Here is a 17,329-nt window from a genome sequence, read left to right as displayed (position 1 = left end):
TGTTTGCCTGCAAAACGAAATGACCCAGGTGCCATTCTCCAGGACCCATACAAGCCAAATGCACAAGGAGACGCATGTACCTGGAATTTGTCTGCAGTGGCTGGAGAATGGCATGCCCATTCTCTCTCTCTCAAAAATAAATAAGTCAGTTACTTATAATTTGTGCTGCATATCTTACATGTATTTTCAAGCATGATGGCACACATGTGCAATCCCAGGACTCAGGAGGCTGAAGCAGGAGGATCATGGGCTTGGGGCAGTCAGTCTAGGTGACATAATGAGACTGTCTCAAAACAAAGTACAATATACGTGTTCTGTTGGTGGCATTTTCCAATTCAGAGTGAGTGCTTAGCATCAGCAGAGCCCTGGGGTCAGTCATGAATAACCCCCCAAAGACACCATCTTCTGATCTTTAGATGAATTCAGTTATCTTAATCACTGTCTCTAAAAGAGAGTGATGGACTGCGGAGATGCTCAGTGGATTAACCACTCGCTGCTCAAGCTTCAGCACCCTAAATTTAATCCCCAGATCTCATAAAAAGCTGGAAGCTGTTTCAAGCTTCTGTAGTCCCAGCATGCTGGTGCTGACTGGTTAAACAGGAGACAGAGACAGAAAAATTTCCAGTAAGCTCATAGGCTTGCGGGGAGTGCACCAAACAACATGAGAAACGCATCTCATGTGAGGCGGAGAGGAAAGGCATGACGGGAGTTGTCCATGCGCCCTGCATGAGCTCTGTAGCGCACGTGCACCCATGTTCACACGGGACACGCTCACTCACTAAAGCAGAATGGGAAGTTGCTTCGACAAAACCACCACTAGGGTGAAGAGTTGGCTCAGCGGGTAAAGCACTTGCCGGGCAAGCGTGAGCACCTGAGTTCAGATTCCCTGAGCCATGTAAGAGCTGGGTGTTACGGTGGGCATCTGTCATTCAACAGGCTGAGGGCAAGATGGGAGCCAGAGGCACAAGAATGTTCTGAAAGCTCATACACAAGCTCATCTGGCAAGTAAAATAGTGAGAGAGAGCTCTTACCTCAAACAATCCCAACCAGCACTCAATGTAGCCCTCTGATCTCCACATGGCACATGCACACCTGCACTCACACACCTGAGTGAGAGACAGACAGACAGACAGACACAGACACACACACACACACACACACAATGTACACATACTGCAAACAAATGGGCAAAAATAAAAACCCACTCCCACTAATATTCAGTTCCTCACAGGCCAGTGATGTTGGAAGCCAAAATAGTCTTATTTCTGAGGTTCATCTTGTATGGTCAGCCAGAGGCATTAACTAAATGGATATGAGAAACAATGCCCCAGAAAATTAATTATCAATTCGTGCTTATAGAAATGCATACAGTATAACTTGAAGTTTACAAGTCATTTAACTGCTTAGCACTCTTGAGATTTGACTGTAAAAATTACCTTCTGACTTTTGTAAGCCAAAATGAGTAAAGCTCTGCAGGGGCTAACTACATAAAAAATATTTGAACATTTTTAAAATTTATCTTTGTTTGTAGCCGGGCATGGTGGCGCACGCCTTTAATCCCAGCACTCAGGAGGCAGAGGTAGGAGGATCGCCGAGAGTTCGAAGCCACCCTGAGACTACATAGTGAATTCCAGGTCAGCCTGAGCTACAGTGAGACCCTACCTTAGAAAACCAAAAAAATATATATATATATATACACACACACACACACACACACACACATACATATACATACATACATGCATATATATACACACATATACATACATACATACATACATGTCTTTATTTGAGAGAGAGAGGGAGGGAGAGAGGGAGGGGCAGACAGAGACAGAACAACCATGCCAGGGCCTTCAGCTGCTGCAGACAAACTCTACAGACACACACCACCTTTTGCATATGGCTTACGTGGGTCCTGGTGAAATTGAACCTGGGTTCTTTGGCTTTGTAGGCTTGTGCGTAACTGCTAAGCCATGGCTCCAGGCCTAGGGAACAATCTACACACCACAGCTCTTAACTGCACTCAAGGTCTTCCTGGGGTCCAGAGAGGAGAGCAGCAGGCACGACGTTTGCCAGGTTCTCCAAATAGGAAGGAACAAGGACGCCAAGCGCGACCACACACACAAGGCAAGACCCTCGCGCGCAGTCTCCGCAGTGCCTCCGTCTACAGCTCGGCCAGCAGCGTGCTTGCCAGGCAGGCTTGAAGCTCGGGATTGGTCCCCAGCTCCACAGAGACCAGGTGTGGTGGCACTCACCTGTAACCGATCAAAGCAGTAGGGAGGTAGAGGCAAGAAGGTTAGGAGTTCAGAGTCATCCTCAGCTACAGAGAAATTTGAGGCCAGCCTGGGTATGATACATAAGGGCCTGTCTCAAAAAAAAGAAGAAAAATACAAATGTGCAGAAGGAGACATGTTGAATGGTATGATAATTTGAGTTTTTCAAACCAAACCAAGGTGGGTATACCACAGGAGGTCTAAAATAGTTGCCCAAGCCCCAAGGAAGGACATAAAGGGTACGCCATACTTGAACACAAATTTAGATGTGTTTTGTTGTTTAAGCAGAGTGTGCTATAAAATCTAAAGCCCTTGGGAGATGGAGGAAAGAGAGTCAGGAATTCAAGGTCATCCTCTACTACACAATCTGGGCTACAAAAGACACTGTATCAAAATAAAACTAAAAAACATAAATAAATAAAAAATTGAGGGACTGGAGAGATTGCTCAGTGGTTAAGGCACTTGCTTGCAAAGCCTAAGGACCCAGGTTCAATTCTCCAATACCCATGCAAACCAGATGAACAAGGTAACACATGCATCTGGACTTCGTTTGCAGTGGCTAGAGGCCCTTGTATGCCCATTCTCTCTCTTCTCTCACCCTCTCTCTCTCTTTAATAAAAATTTTAAAAATTAAAATAAAATAAAAATGGAAGTCTAGGGCTAGAGAGATGGCTTAGCGGTCAAGCTCTGCTGGTGAAGACCCCGGTTCGAGGCTCAATTCCCCAGGACCCACGTTAGCCAGATGCACAAGGGGGGGCATGTGTCCGGAGTTCATTTGCAGTGGCTGGAGGTCCTGACGTGCCCATTCACTCCCCCCGTTTCTCTGTCAAATAAATAAGGAAAAATAAAAACAAAAAAATTGAAAAAAATGGAAGTCTTCAAAGCAGTCTCTCAAGAGTCATGCTCAGCGGTGCTTTAGTGAAAAGCAAGCTGGAGAAGCAATGTAAATAACAGCATGGGCTCAGGGAGTTCTGACGGGAGAACAGGAGAGGAAATCCAGGCACGAAGGGCAAAACAAAACAAGGCCTGGGCTTGCTCCGTTTCTTAAACGACGCTTTATCCTGGTATTCCAGAGACTGGAAGTCATGGTAAAGATCAAAGCATGGCTCTTTCTTTGAGAAATGTCCTACCTTTTCTTGTTCATGGAACAAGTAGGAAGAGAAGAGCAAGATCTGTTTTCATCTCATAATTCAATATTAATTCTCAAGTTGGACTGAACAGTTTACAGTAAGAAATTTTGGAGTTTAAACACATAGCAACTCTATTAAATAACTACTTGTTATAGACTTGTTTAGAGTTGAATATAATATCCAAAATATAGAAGCTGAGTCAAAACAACTTAAATAATTTTGTTCTCTACAAGTGGCAGTTTCTCTTATAAAAATTCTTTCTGGGGTCGGAGGGATGGCCCAGTGGTTAAGCACTTGCCTGTAAAGCCTGGTTCGAGGCTCAATTCCCCAGGTCCCACATAAGCCAAATGCACAAGGTGGTGCATGCATGTGGAGTTCATTTGCAGTGGCTGGAGGCCCTGGTGCACCTATTCTCTCTCTCTTTCTGTCTTAAAAAAAAAATAAAAACAAAAATAAAAAAAATATTTCTGGGTTGGAGAAATGGCTTAGTGGTTATGGCACTTATCTACAAAGCCAAAGCACCCTTCAATCCATAGGACCCACATAAGCCAGATCAGATGTACAAGGTGGCACATGCATCTGGAGTTCACTGGCAGCAGTTGAAGGCCGTGGCGTGCCCATTCTCCGGCCCCCAAATATAAAATATTTTAAAAAATTATTTCCTAGCAGAGCATGGTGGCAACATGCCTTTGATCCCAGATCTCAAGAGGCAGAAGTAGGAGGCCTGCTGTGAGTTTGAGGCCTGCCTGGGACTATAATGTGAGGTCCAAGTCAGCCAGGGTTAGAGTGAGACCCTACCTTGAAAAAAAAAAAAAATCCTTTCCTTACTATGCAATACAAATGATACTGAATTGAAAGTGAGTTATCATACATGTTCAAAGTATATTATACAGGTATATTACATACTGTTTAATAAAGCATCTAAATAAAAAGAAACATAGAATTACATACAATACACTTTACTATATTGGTAACAATAAAAGCTGTTCAGGGCTGGAGGACTGGCTTAGTGGTTAAATGCTTGCCTATGAAGCCTAAGGACACTGGTTCAAGGCTTGATTCCCCAGGACCCACGTTAGCCAGATGCACAAGGGGGTGCACGTGTCTGGAGTTCATTTGCAGTGGCTGGAGGCCCGGGCATGCCCATTCATTCTCTCTCTCTCTCTCCCCCTCTCTCTCTGTAGCTCTCAAATAAATAAAAAATGAACAAAAAAGTTTTTTTTTTTAAAAAAAGCTGTTCTGATAGTCACCTACAAGTCCTTTTAGATACTTACAAATTCAGGATGCTCATTAAACACATCATTCTAGAGGCTTCAAAAGCAGAAAGCTTTGATCAAATATAGTAAATTACTAATTACACATCATAAAGAGAAACAGTTGAAAATTCAACTTAACAGATAATCAAATATAACCATCGTAACCAATTTTTAAGCAGGTAACAAAACTTAATGTTTGGAGAAGTCTTGCTCTTTTCCCAGACTGTGTTACAGAGAAAAGAATGAGAAGTAAAAATAAGACCCAAAACTAAATTACTCTCTGAGGAGGAAAGTAGCTATAAGTAAACCATGAACTATGCAGGGTACTGTGCCCTGGTTCTCCACAGATGGCAGTGAACCATGAACTAACTACACAAGGTACTGCAGCCTGGTTCTCCACAGACAGCAGTAAACCGTGAACTAAGTACGCAGGGTACTGTGCCCTGGTTCTCCACAGACGGCAGTAAACCATGAACTAACTACACAGGGTATTGCGGCCTGGTTCTCCACAGATGGCAGTGAACCGTGAACTAACTACACAGGGTACTGCAGCCTGGTTCTCCACAGACGGCAGTAAACCGTGAACTAACTACACAGGGTATTGCGGCCTGGTTCTCCACAGATGGCAGTGAACCGTGAACTAACTACACAGGGTACTGCGGCCTGGTTCTCCACAGACGGCAGTAAACCGTGAACTAAGTACGCAGGGTACTGCGGCCTGGTTCTCCACAGACGGCAGTAAACCGTGAACTAAGTACGCAGGGTACTGCGGCCTGGTTCTCCACAGACGGCAGTAAACCGTGAACTAAGTACACAGGGTACTGCGGCCTAGTTCTCCACAGACGGCAGTAAACCATGAACTAAGTACGCAGGGTACTGCGGCCTGGTTCTCCACAGACGGCAGTAAACCATGAACTGAGTACGCAGGGTACTGCGGCCTGGTTCTCCACAAACAGCAGGCTGAGGTCCAGAAGGCAGCAGTAAAGCTGCCCAGAACCCACGGGAGCACGGTCGGTACTTGTAACAGACTTCAACCCAAGAGTGAGCGTTCACTTGTTACCGGGGTGGTATGTAGGGGCTGTTTTTCACCCTCAGTAATGGATGACACAAGTTATTTTGTTACTAAATTCCCTAATCCATAGGAAATAAACCTCCTCAAAATTCACTGGGGAGATGGTTGAGCGGTTAAAGACATTTGATCACAAAGCCTGATGGCTCAGGTTCGAATCCCTAGTACACACGTAAAGGTAAAGCCGGATGCACAAAGTGACACATGTGCCTAGAGTTCATTTGCAGCAGCAAGAGGCCTGGGTACACCCATACTCACTCTCTCACTCAAATAAAAAAAAAATAAGTAAATAAAAATTCACCTATAATTTTTTTCTGTGAGAAAAACTCATGGTAAATAAGTGTCCAGCTTAATACAAACACAGACCATTCTCTATAACAATGTTTGCAGCTGCGTGCATATACACGAGTTAATAGACACAATGTTTACAGCAGCATCACATACAAGAGTTAATGACACACTGTTTACAGCCCCGTCATATTCAAGAGTAACTGACACAGTGTTTATAGCCACGTGAATATACAAGAGTAACTGACACAGTGTTTACAGCCGAGTGAATATGACACAATGTTTACAGCTGTGTCATATACAAGAGTTAACCAACACAGTGTTTACAGCCGAGTGAATATACAAGAGTAACTGACACAGTGTTTACAGCCGAGTGAATATACAAGAGTAACTGACACAGTGTTTACAGCTGTGTCATAGACAAGAGTTAACTGACAGTGTTTTCAGCTGTGTGCACATACAAGCATGAGCATACACATGCATCTCCTTGCTCTGCCTGTTAAGAGGGCTTAGAAACACCACTATCAGAAATGGGAACACTCAACCCAGGTGCCATTTTCTAATACCTTTTTCCAATAAAAAGAACAACAGCCAGGTGTGGTGGTGCACACCTTTAATCCCAGCACTCGGGAGGCGCAGGTAGGAAGATCACCATGAGTTCAAGGCCACTCTGAGAGTACATAGTGAATTCTAGGTCAGCCTGGGTCAGAGTGAGACACTACGTAGGGGGAAAAAAAAAGAAGAAGAACAAGAGGGCTGAAGAGATGGCTTAGCGGTTAAGGTGCATGCCTGTGAAGCCTAAGGACCCAGGTTCAATTCTCCAGATCCCACATAAACCAGATGCACAAGGTGGCACATGCATCTTGGAGTTCATTTGCAGCAATCAGAGGTCTTGGTGTGCCCATTTTCTCTGTCTCTAGTAAATAAAAATAAATCTTAAAACAAGAAAAAGGGCTCCTTTGAGACATGGCTAGTTCTAGGACTGGAGCAGGAAACACCCTAGATGAGCCTAAACACTCTACAGTGCACAGTAAGGGCAAATGAATAGAAACAGCTTGGTGGTGAAGGTACTTGCTGGCAGAGCCAAAGAACCCAGGTGTAACAGACAGCTTCAGGTTCACTGAGATGAACTTCCAGACCAGGTACAGTTATGGAGGAAGGGATATTTATTGAAGCTTACAGATCCAGGGGAAGTTCCATAATGGCAGAAGAAGCTGACCTGCTTTCCCAGGACCAAGCAGAGAGAGAGGAAGTACCAGCCAAAAAGCCAAAAGCCACAGAGTACAGCACACTTCAGGAACTCCAGCTAGGCACACTTTGCATATATTTAGATTGAAATCTGAAACCCTCCATCATACCTTAAGATCCACCCAGTGACACTGCCTATAGCCAGGTGGCTGCAGATGCAAACTACAAACAAATTAAAAAAAACCTGAATATATTGGGGGCCATCTATTCAAACCACCACACCAGGTTCAATTCTGCAGTACCCCATAGGCCAAATGCACAAAGTGGTGCACGGTCTGAAGTTCATTTGCAGTGGCAGAAGCACCGTCACACCATTCTCTGTCTGTTTCTGCCTCTTTCTCTCTCTCAAATATATATGTATATACATATTCATTCATTCATAAATAAAGAGCCTTGTAGCCAAACCTGGAACAATTGGAGCACTAAAGTAAAGCACTTAAATAAACAAAGCAGGCAAAGCATGAAATCAGCATGCACCTGTGGAAGGGACTACAGGGGGCGGCTGAGTAAGTCAGCAGGTGGAAGAGAGCCGTCTCCTTACACAGCGTCGCCAGAGGCTGCTGAGTGCCGCTCGACCACCACCGGGCAGCCAGAGCTCCACTCCTCACGCTCGCTCCTCACAGAGACTGTCTGTAAACACAGGTAAGTTCACAGTGGACAAACCTGACGACCCAAGGCTGGCCTCGGCAGTGCAGCATGTGCTGGGGAGGGGACAGGACAGCAAAGGCACTTTCTCTCACTGGACGTCCTCCCCAAAGCACATTAATTACCTAGTTGAACCATCAAATCCCAACAAAAGGTCAACATGATGCCTTAACTAGTAATTTGCAAAACTACCCACTGTCAAACCAGAAAACCTGAGCACCGTCACGGCCAAGACAGCAGTGATAGCTAAGCAGAACGCAGCACCCTGGACAGAGCTTGAACAGACAGAACAACAGAAACCCAAGGCAAGGGGAGAAACATGGACCGTGGCGTCACACTGATGACATGTCACCAGTAGAGGACACCCAGTATAAACTATTCAGGACTCTTCTGTACTAACTTTATAATAAATCTGTAACTCTAAAGTCATCTATAAGTAAATCCATTATAAATATTCTAAGATCATGCTATTTTAGATGACTATTAATATTCCGTGTACTTGAAACCAGCCATGTAGTCTATTTTAACAATTATATTGCAAAATTCATATTCAAAATCTTAAATTACAAAACCCATGGCTTGAAATCCTTAATAGCCTCAATTCTGAATTTTAATGAGTCAATATTCAGGTGTCAGGTCCTAGGGATTCAAAAATGAGCCTATGGGGAAAGGAAGATGCTTTCCCTACCTTCCTGGACTTTGTAGGCTATTTAAGAGGGAAAAAAAAAGCCTTGCAATTAAACAAACAAATTAATTCACAACTCTGGGAACATATACATAATGTCATCCCCTTAGTGCAGGAAGTTAGAGTATTTCCCAAGGAAGTTGAAACATCCCTCAGCTGAGGAAAGAAGGCTAACCAGGAGCTAACAAGTGACAAAAAGTAAAGAACAGCCCTAACCAGGCTGGAGAGATGGTTTAGTGGTTAAGGTGCTTGCCTGCAAAGCCAAAGGACCCAGGTTCAATTCCCCAGATGCACAAGGTAGCGCACACATCTGGAGTTCATCTGTGATGTCTAGAGGCCCTGGTGCACCCATATTCATTCTCTTCCTCTCTCTCTCTCTCCCTCTCTCTCCCTCCCTCCCTCCCTCTCCCTCTCCCTCTCTCTCTCTCTCTCTCTCTCTCTCTGCCTTTTTTTCTCTCTCTCAAATAAATTAAAAAATAAGTAAATAAATTTTTTTTTAAAAAAGGAACGGTCCTGATAAAGAGAGTGGTGTGCTTGAGCCCCAGAGAAGGCCATTGTGGCTGACACAGAGAGATTCGTGGCACAGGACCCAAGGTGAGGCCAGGAAACTATTGCTGCTCAGCGTCGCTTTTACTCTGGAAGCGCGGGCAGCCGCATGAGGAGCAGGAGAGAAGAGCAAGATGACAGTCACACTGCTCTCGGGGTGGGCAGTGGATGACAGTGGTCCAGAGCAGACTGGAACAGAGGCCACTGTCGGAGTTTTGGGCAAGGCGACAGTACAGACTGAAGCAGCACATGGAAATGGAAGGGAGCCGGATTCAAGCCACGAAGAAGAGTCACACAACCTGACGACACGGCTGACATGTCAGAAGGTGTACGGGCCACTCCTCGCGTTCAGGATAGGGACAGGCGTTGACAGCACTCACTGGAAACAAGAACAAAGAGAAAATGCTTTGGAGGGCACGGGGGACAGAAAGGAAGTCAGTCTTGCTTTAGACATACTGGCTTTGAGAGAGCGTGACCACGTTCACGACAGCGTGTCGACCAGAGAGCCAGCTATAGAGCTCGGGCTTCCAGGAGACAGAAACCCGCACGCCCTTAAGAAAGCTGACGGCTTCACCCAGAAAGGCCGCTGATGCTGCAAGCCCAATGCATTCAAGAGAAGCATCGGATTGAGACGCAACCCATCTGGATTTAGTTAAAAGCTGAGAGAACACCCAGTATTTCATCAGCTGAACGAAACTGCCAGCCACTACAGAGAAAGAAAACTTTAATATTGGTTCAGTAACATTAATTATGGTACCAAACATAGATAGTATCGTAAAGGTTTTAGCAGGGCTGGAGAAAGTTCTGAGAAATGTCCTAAATCTATACTGTCCAAAAATATAGGCACCAGCCTCAAGTGGCTCTTACGCACTGAAATGAGGTTGGTGCAACTGAGGAACTGAATTTTTTACTTTCCACTAATTTAAATAGCCATGAAGCTAGTTTAGAGCATTGGCATATGTTTCATTTGATCCTTAACTTTTTAAAATTAGCTAGAAAAAGGTTTGGGATCTGAAGGAGGGAACTAGGAAGCAAAATATGTTTTATTTCAATAACTCATATGGAGGGAGAAGAGTTACAGGAGGGGAAAGTGGGGAGTATGAGCACGGTACAGTGATATCCGTGTATGACACTATCATAGTGAAATCTATTATTTCTAGTTATGCTAACTAAAAAAGTTACATATAAGACAAAAATGGATATATAGTATTTAATATTCTAATGGTTGCTTATAATTATAAAAGTAATTAATGGAAAATATTTTTTAAAAGAGAAGAAAAGCCTGTAAGTGTATCATTAAGAAGTCATCTAGAGGGCTGGAGAAATGGCTCAGTAATTAAGGCACTTGCCTGCAAAGCCTAATGACCCATGTTTGATTCCCCAGTCCAGGTAAAGTCAGATGTACCAAGTCTAGAGCTTGTCTGCAGTGGCTGGAGGCCCTGGCATGCCCATTCTCATTCTCTCTCTCTCCCCCCTTGCAAATAAATAAAATAAATATTTTTAAAGAATATCTGCCTCTTGGGCTAGAGAGATGGCTTAGCGTATAAGGCACTTGCCTGTGAAGCCTAAGGATCCAGGTCTGATTCCCCAGGACCCACATAAGCCAAATACACAAGGTGGTACATGCGTCTGGAGTTTGTTTGCAGTGGCTGGAGGCCCTGGTGCACCTAATTCTCTCTCTCTCTGTCTTTCTCTATGTATCTGCCTCTTCTTGTTCTCTATCTCTCTTTCAAATAAATAAATATTTTTCTAATATCTCTTACAAAAAAACCCAGAAGTCATCTGGAGCTGGAGACCTAGCTCAGTGCAGAGTGGATGACTAACACATCCAAGGCCCTGGGCTCATCTGTGGTACTCCAAAAACAGAAACAAAGCAAAGAGAATGTTTAATTAACCCATATGAAGCAGACCTGGACTTACAATCCCTCTGCTATGGTAAATACCTGCGGCACAAATGCCTCAAGGCAGTCTGAGTCTCATAACCTTTCTCTTCTAGTCGAACCCACTCAGGCATCTTGGAAATCCTACTACGTAGCAGATCTCCAGAAGTCTACTTCAAAACTGATGCAGATGACACTTTCTCCAGGGCCATCTCCCTGCCACCAATAGCACACACTTGATCACAAGTCTCAATGTCTTTTCGCTTATATTATAGTCAAGGGTCAGACAATTCTGAGTCCTATGGGTCTCCTCTTACTGCTTGGGTCATCCTGGACTAATGATTTCTCCTAACTTTTATATTAGTTTCTCCATTTGTTAATAAAATCTACGAGTGCCTAGCACACAGTATCTAGAACCAGAACCCAGCCACAGCAGCACTCACCATACGGTAACTATCACAGGGCTCTGCCCTTGGCCCTAGAAAAAGCAAAGCAGATAAGGTCCTGAGCAGTGTAGAGATTGCAGGTGCCTCTTGAACCTCCAAGGACCCTGTCCACCTGTAGGATGACTACTTGATCCACGCAAAGCACTCGACCTAGCTGGGGACAGCTCAGTGGCCGATCACTCGCCTCACATGTGCAAGGCCCCAGATACGATCACGAGCACTACAGAGAAAAGAAGCCCATCAAGCGCGTCCCCTCAAGCTCATTTTTTCCGTTTCTAATGCAGTAGTATTTTGTTCTCCCTATGTGGCATGGATAAAGTAAAGTGAGAACATATGTGAAAGTGTCTTTTCAATTATGACATGCTAAGTAAAAACAAGGTATTATGGAAACAGTAAGTTTTATTTTGTACAGTCAAGCTTTCCAGCCAATGTACCAATGTGTTACAAATGTGCTGAAATACTGACCCACCTCCTCCTTCCTGACAGCCCAGTTTTGAGGAAGTTAGGAAGGCCCAGCTATGGTCTACAACACAAATATTCTTTTTTATTATTTGTGTTTGTGTGTGTTCATGTGAGTTCAAGCGCATGTGTGGCAGTCAGAGGACAACTTCCGGGTTGGTCCTCGCCTGTCCACCTCGTTTGAGACACGGTTTCTCCCTCTCGCTTCTTACTCTGCTGTCTTCTGAGCCTGACAAGGGCTTCTGGGAAATCTCCTGCCTCTGCCCTCTTCTCACTGTCCCAGGTGGGGGTTACAGACGCCCCCAGCTTTGGGCTCTGCAGTGTGGGCAGTGAGCGCTTTATCCACTGAGCTGTCTCTCAGCCCACGAGCATCCTTTTTTGTGTGTTTTGAAGTAGATGGTGTAGAAAAGCTGGAAAATCTCACTCTGGAGCCTGCTCACACTGGCAGAAGCTAGAACTGCTGCTCATAAGGTCCTGTTCCAAAAGCACTGTGTCATCGCTCCCCACAGATCAGAGGACCAAGTCTGGCGCTCCGGGTCCAACACTATTTCAGGCAAAAATGAACAAATTAAAACTCCTGGGCTGGAGAGATGGGTCAGGGGTGAGTGTGCTTCCTGCACAAGCACGAGGGTCCGAGCGCGCTGGAGTTCCATCTCCAGAATCCACATTCGCCAGCTCGTTGTGCCGCACACATCTGTAGTACAATCTGACGGCACAGCTTGCGGGAGCTGGTGAGCAAACCGCACACTCCAGAATTAGAGGCTCTGGCTCAAAAGAGAAAGAAGCAGAAGAGTGACAGAGCAGGACACCTGGTGACGTTTCACTCTGGCCTGCAGGTGAGGCACCTGATGCAGGTGAGAGCAGGGCACCACAGGGCACATACACACGCATACACCGCCCCCCACACACTACAGTGGGAAGATAGCAAAGATAAACATTTCCAGAAAAGATGTGAGCAATTATCGGTTTCATAACTACATTCGTAACCCAAGACAAACCTCTTGTCTTTTGAGAAAGAATCTGATTTCTTCCAACACCAAGTTACTGTGGGCTGGGGACAGAGCTCGGCAGAAGAGCACATGCTTAACATGTGGAAAGCCCTGGGTTCAATCCCAATGCAAGGAAATAGAAGAAAGAAAGATGTTATCCAGACTCTAGTGAGTAAGGCAAAAGGATAAAGCTAGGAAAGAGCTTTGGACTGACATGTCTCAATATGGAATGACAAGAGAACCAAAGGGAATTTCAAAGCAGAACAACATTCACTTCAATAGTTATGTTTGTAATGGGGGAACGGTAATTTTGAGACTCTATATTTTTTTTTTTAAGAAATCAGTTGCTAACAGAACTAAGCAATACCTGCCCAGGTCCATCTTAAAACAAATGGCTAGAAGAAATGGAGGTGAAGGGAGTAAGAGATGGATGAATAATAAAAGAATAAAAAAAAAAAAAACAATACACTTGTGTAGAGAATAGCTAAGAAGCTACAACAGCTATTCAGGGACTTCCAGAACTGCCAGTAGGTAGTAGGAACTGAAGATAAGAAGGTTATTTTCAGACCCTTTGTTTTATAGCCTTTTTCACCCTTCTCAAAAGTACCACTGGCTCATACCTGACTAGTAGAAGGCCATGGTCCCCAAGCACCTTATTTCACAGTATCTGGAATGACCCATTTTAGTCTGTACCAACACTGCTTTTCATCCAGCCCTATGTTATTTCAAATACCTTGCTAATCTCACACCTTCCTCCAACTCAAATTATCACTCTGAAATTTATTTATGCTTCCAAATTCTTATGCTGCCAAGCTTCATATTTACAACCTTTATTTTCTTATTTTCTACTCTTTACAGTCACAATAACTTATATCCACCTCCAAGAGGAGAACCCTTTCAGCTGCTACTCAATGGCCTCCTTCAAATTCCCTTCCTTTTGTCACACTTGGTAGAATGACATTCAAGTAACTGTTTATACACCACAGAGTAAACAAAATATCATTTACTTTTAAAATAAATTATTTGCAAGCAGAGGAAGAGGAGTGAGTGTGGGTGTGCAAGGGCCTCTTGGCAATGTGAACAAACTTCAGGTGCATGTGCCATTTTGTGCACCTGGCTTTACACAGATTGAGGAGTCAAATCCGGGCCAGCAGGCTTTGCAAGCAAGTGCCTTTACCCACTGAGTCATCTGCCCAGCCCAAACATACCTTTCCCTAATGTCTGAAAGAAAAGCAGGTGAGATTACCCCCAAATCATTCCAAAGACGCTACAATGGACATCATATCAACTGTCTACAGTTCTATACCTTGGATGGTGAAAGCTGTCTACAGACACACGGCTCAGATTACAGACGTTGTGTACGGACACGCGGCTCATATCATAGACGCTGTCTACAATCATTACACCTAGGATGGTAGAAGATGTCCACAGTCACATCCCTCAGTCACATCCTAACTCCACCAGTGTTATTCTGAGCAGATTAGTTTAGTTCCAGTTAGCCATTTAGTTTCAATCTCTTCATCTTTAAATCTGGGAGAGCAGCTACCTTACGCAGCTGCCAGGAGGATTAGATGAAACAATCTTATAAAGCACTTAGCATCTGTCTGGCACTGCAAGCTAATGCAATTGTCTTTATGGTGCTAAATACAAATTGTCTTCTGAATTTGTCATCACCTGACAAGGAAGCTAATTTAGCATAACTTTTGCTTTGCCAAGCTGCCCCCCCCACCACAAGTGAGGATGCTAAGGACAAGGAAAAATGATTTATTGTGCAAATAGAAGTAGGTTACTTTAGACAAATCATAATGGGCTGTGCACATACTTTCAAATCTTTATAGACCCTCAACCTTAAACCAACAGACACTTTACAACCCAGTCAGTGAGCACTCTGTCCTCAGACTTACATTAAGCTTGGAAAGAGTCTAAGTTACAAGGGAGAAACAACCATTACCAGCCGCAATGCAGAATGGAGGCCAGGGGAATCTCATGGTGAAGCAGCAAGCACCAAGACACATGGGCCACCCTGCTCAAACTTCTGCTTTCACTTTCCTGCTTCCCAGGAAAGCCCAAACCCAAAGCAGATGCCTCCAGCAAAAACCAAGAAGATGGGGCTGGAGAAACAGCTCAGCAGTTAAGGTGCTTGCCTGCAAAGCCTAACGACCCGGGTTTGATTCCCCAGTACCCACATAAAGCCAGGTGCACCAAACAGTACATGCAACTGGAGTTCGTTTCCAGCAGCTGGAGGGCCCGGCGTGCCCATTCTGTCTCTCTTCTATCTCTGCTTACGAATAAATAAATAATGAACGAATAAATAAATGATGAAACCTACATAATTAAAAAGTTAAAATAAAAAACAGGCTGGAGAGATGGCTCAGTGGTTAAGGTGCTTGCATGCAAAGCCAAAGGACCCAGGTTCAATTCCCCAGGACCCACATAAGCTGGATGCACAAGGTGGTGCATGCATCTGGAATTCGTTTGCAGCAGCTGGAGGCCCTGGTGCACCCATTCTCTCTCTCTCTCAAATAAATAAGTAAAAATAAAAAAAAATTAGAAAACAAGAAAATGAAAACCAAGCACAACCATCGTTTTTCGGTGCTTCACTCTAAGTTGTACCCAGTGGGTTAGATCAGTAATATGTCTTAAATAATGATAAACACATGCTGTTGGCAAAGCAATGGCCGTGGCCAGACATCCCTAAAAAGTAACCTCAAAACCACAAGTCAGGAACTCAGCTGGCAGCCAGTGAGTCAGTTCCTTCTGCCAGTCAAGGCAGGGATGAAGAAACACTAAGTTTTGAAGCAGTGACTGATTTCATTACCAAGACACAATCCGTGCAGTCCACTCTCACTGGCTCCTACAGCAGCCATTTGCAGTTTCTGAAAACAGCACGACAAAAATATATATTATATACCATTTCCATTCACTTCAACAAGACACTGTCTAAGCAGTAGTCTTAAGTCTACCTAGATATTACATGTCTTTTAAGAATCTGACAAAAGAATGGAAACTTCCCAGAAGGGGAAAAAAAAAAAACTGAAAACTTGGCATGTAATTTCAGGAGTTGGGGATAAGGAAAAGTCCTGAAAACCGCTGGTGCCTGGACCCAGGCCCCAACTCAAACCCAGGTTTCAAGCAAGTCATATATTAAGAAAACTAATTTATAATTTTGAAGAAAAAAAAAAGTAACTGAGGTAGGGATTTTAGTCTAGAAAATAAGAGTGGAAACATTTTCTGTTTTACAAAACTGTGTGACTGGGAGAGGGCATCAGCCATGTTGAGCAAGAAAACAAAAAATAAAATAAAGCAACACGGGATAAATGGAAGAGAAGCAGGCATGAACAGAGCTAAGATTAAATTGCCAGTATTGCTCTGAAAAAAAAAAAACCGCAATAATGAAAAGGCAACTTCCACATATGACAACGTCATCAGTCTGGTGCAGGGAAAGTCCTTCGATTCTTCCTTTTTTTTTTTTTTTAATCAAGCAAGAATCTAGCTAGTATACTTTAAGGAAGATAAAACAGGGACAGGAATCTTTAAAAGGCCGGCTGAAGGATCTGCAGGAAGCGTGCAGCACAAACTTCTTGAGATTTAAGGGCTGCAAGAGGAAGATGGGAACACAGCAAAGAGAGAGAGAGAAGTTCAACGTCTGAAAACTTCCAACAACCATAAAAACTTTCCCTTTCCTCGACACGTCGACAGTCCGTAGCAACTTGGCCCAGCGGAACGCACCAGAAGCCAGGCCCGCGACCGCGATCGCCCGCGCCCGCGCCCCAGCACCGCGGAGGGGCTGTCACGCTCCATTCCCTCGCAGGCCCGGCCGCGGGGGGGAAAAGGCCGCGGAGGACGCACGCAAGCGGCGACGAGACACGGGGGCGGCTCCAGCTCCACCGGCGAGGGAAGGACAACCTGAAACTCTGCAGAGCTTCCAGCCACCGAGCGGGTGCGCCTCCCCCTCCCCCGGCTCTTTCTACCGGGGCGCCTTCGGGACACCCGGGGGCAGCGATGGCACCGCGACGTCGAGTGCGGAGCCAGGGGCAGAGCGTCGCCTTCGTCCAACACCCCCGGCGAGCGAGCCCTCCGTTCCTCGCCCGCCTGGACGTCCCACGGGGCAGCTCCGCCCTCACCTGTCCGCACGGGGATCCCGCTCGGTGGTTCTCGGGGAATGGCCAGAGCCCTGGGCAGAAGGCAGCGGAAACGGCGACCCCGGGCACCGGCTCCTTCTTCCCTTCCTCCAGCGCCCACTGCGCGCACCTCGGCTCCTGGGGCGCGGGGACGGCGGCGGAGGGGGAGGCGGGGAGCGACCGCGGCTGTCACCGGCGCACACTGGCCACCGGCCGAGGAGGACGCTCGCACCGGACGCCTCCGTCCAGAGCCGACCTCCGAGCCCCGGGCCCCGGGGAGCGAGAGCGGCGCAG

General features: G+C 45.3%; 1 protein-coding gene across 7 annotated transcripts in view; it reads right to left on the bottom strand.

Annotated features, from left to right (window-relative positions):
* Arfip1 (ADP ribosylation factor interacting protein 1) overlaps positions 1–17,329 on the bottom strand; it is a 110,027-nt gene extending 92,698 nt beyond the window's left edge. Inside the window, exons 1-2 of one of the 7 annotated variants that reach the window (XM_045130932.1) lie at positions 17,039–17,289; positions 9,440–9,519 (exon numbers count right to left, since the gene is read on the bottom strand). The gene's annotated coding sequence lies outside the window, so the exon portion shown is untranslated. Of the gene's footprint in view, positions 1–9,439; positions 9,520–16,885; positions 16,905–17,038 lie in introns of those variants that run through there. The other 6 variants (XM_045130935.1, XM_045130936.1, XM_004655867.2 and 3 more) reach the window with 6 other exon arrangements.

Source organism: Jaculus jaculus, chromosome 12 (genome assembly GCF_020740685.1).
Source record: "Jaculus jaculus isolate mJacJac1 chromosome 12, mJacJac1.mat.Y.cur, whole genome shotgun sequence".
Lineage (NCBI taxonomy): Eukaryota > Metazoa > Chordata > Mammalia > Rodentia > Dipodidae > Jaculus > Jaculus jaculus.
The sequence above is the reverse complement of the archived record's forward strand: the minus strand, read 5'-3'. Positions and strand labels throughout refer to the sequence as shown.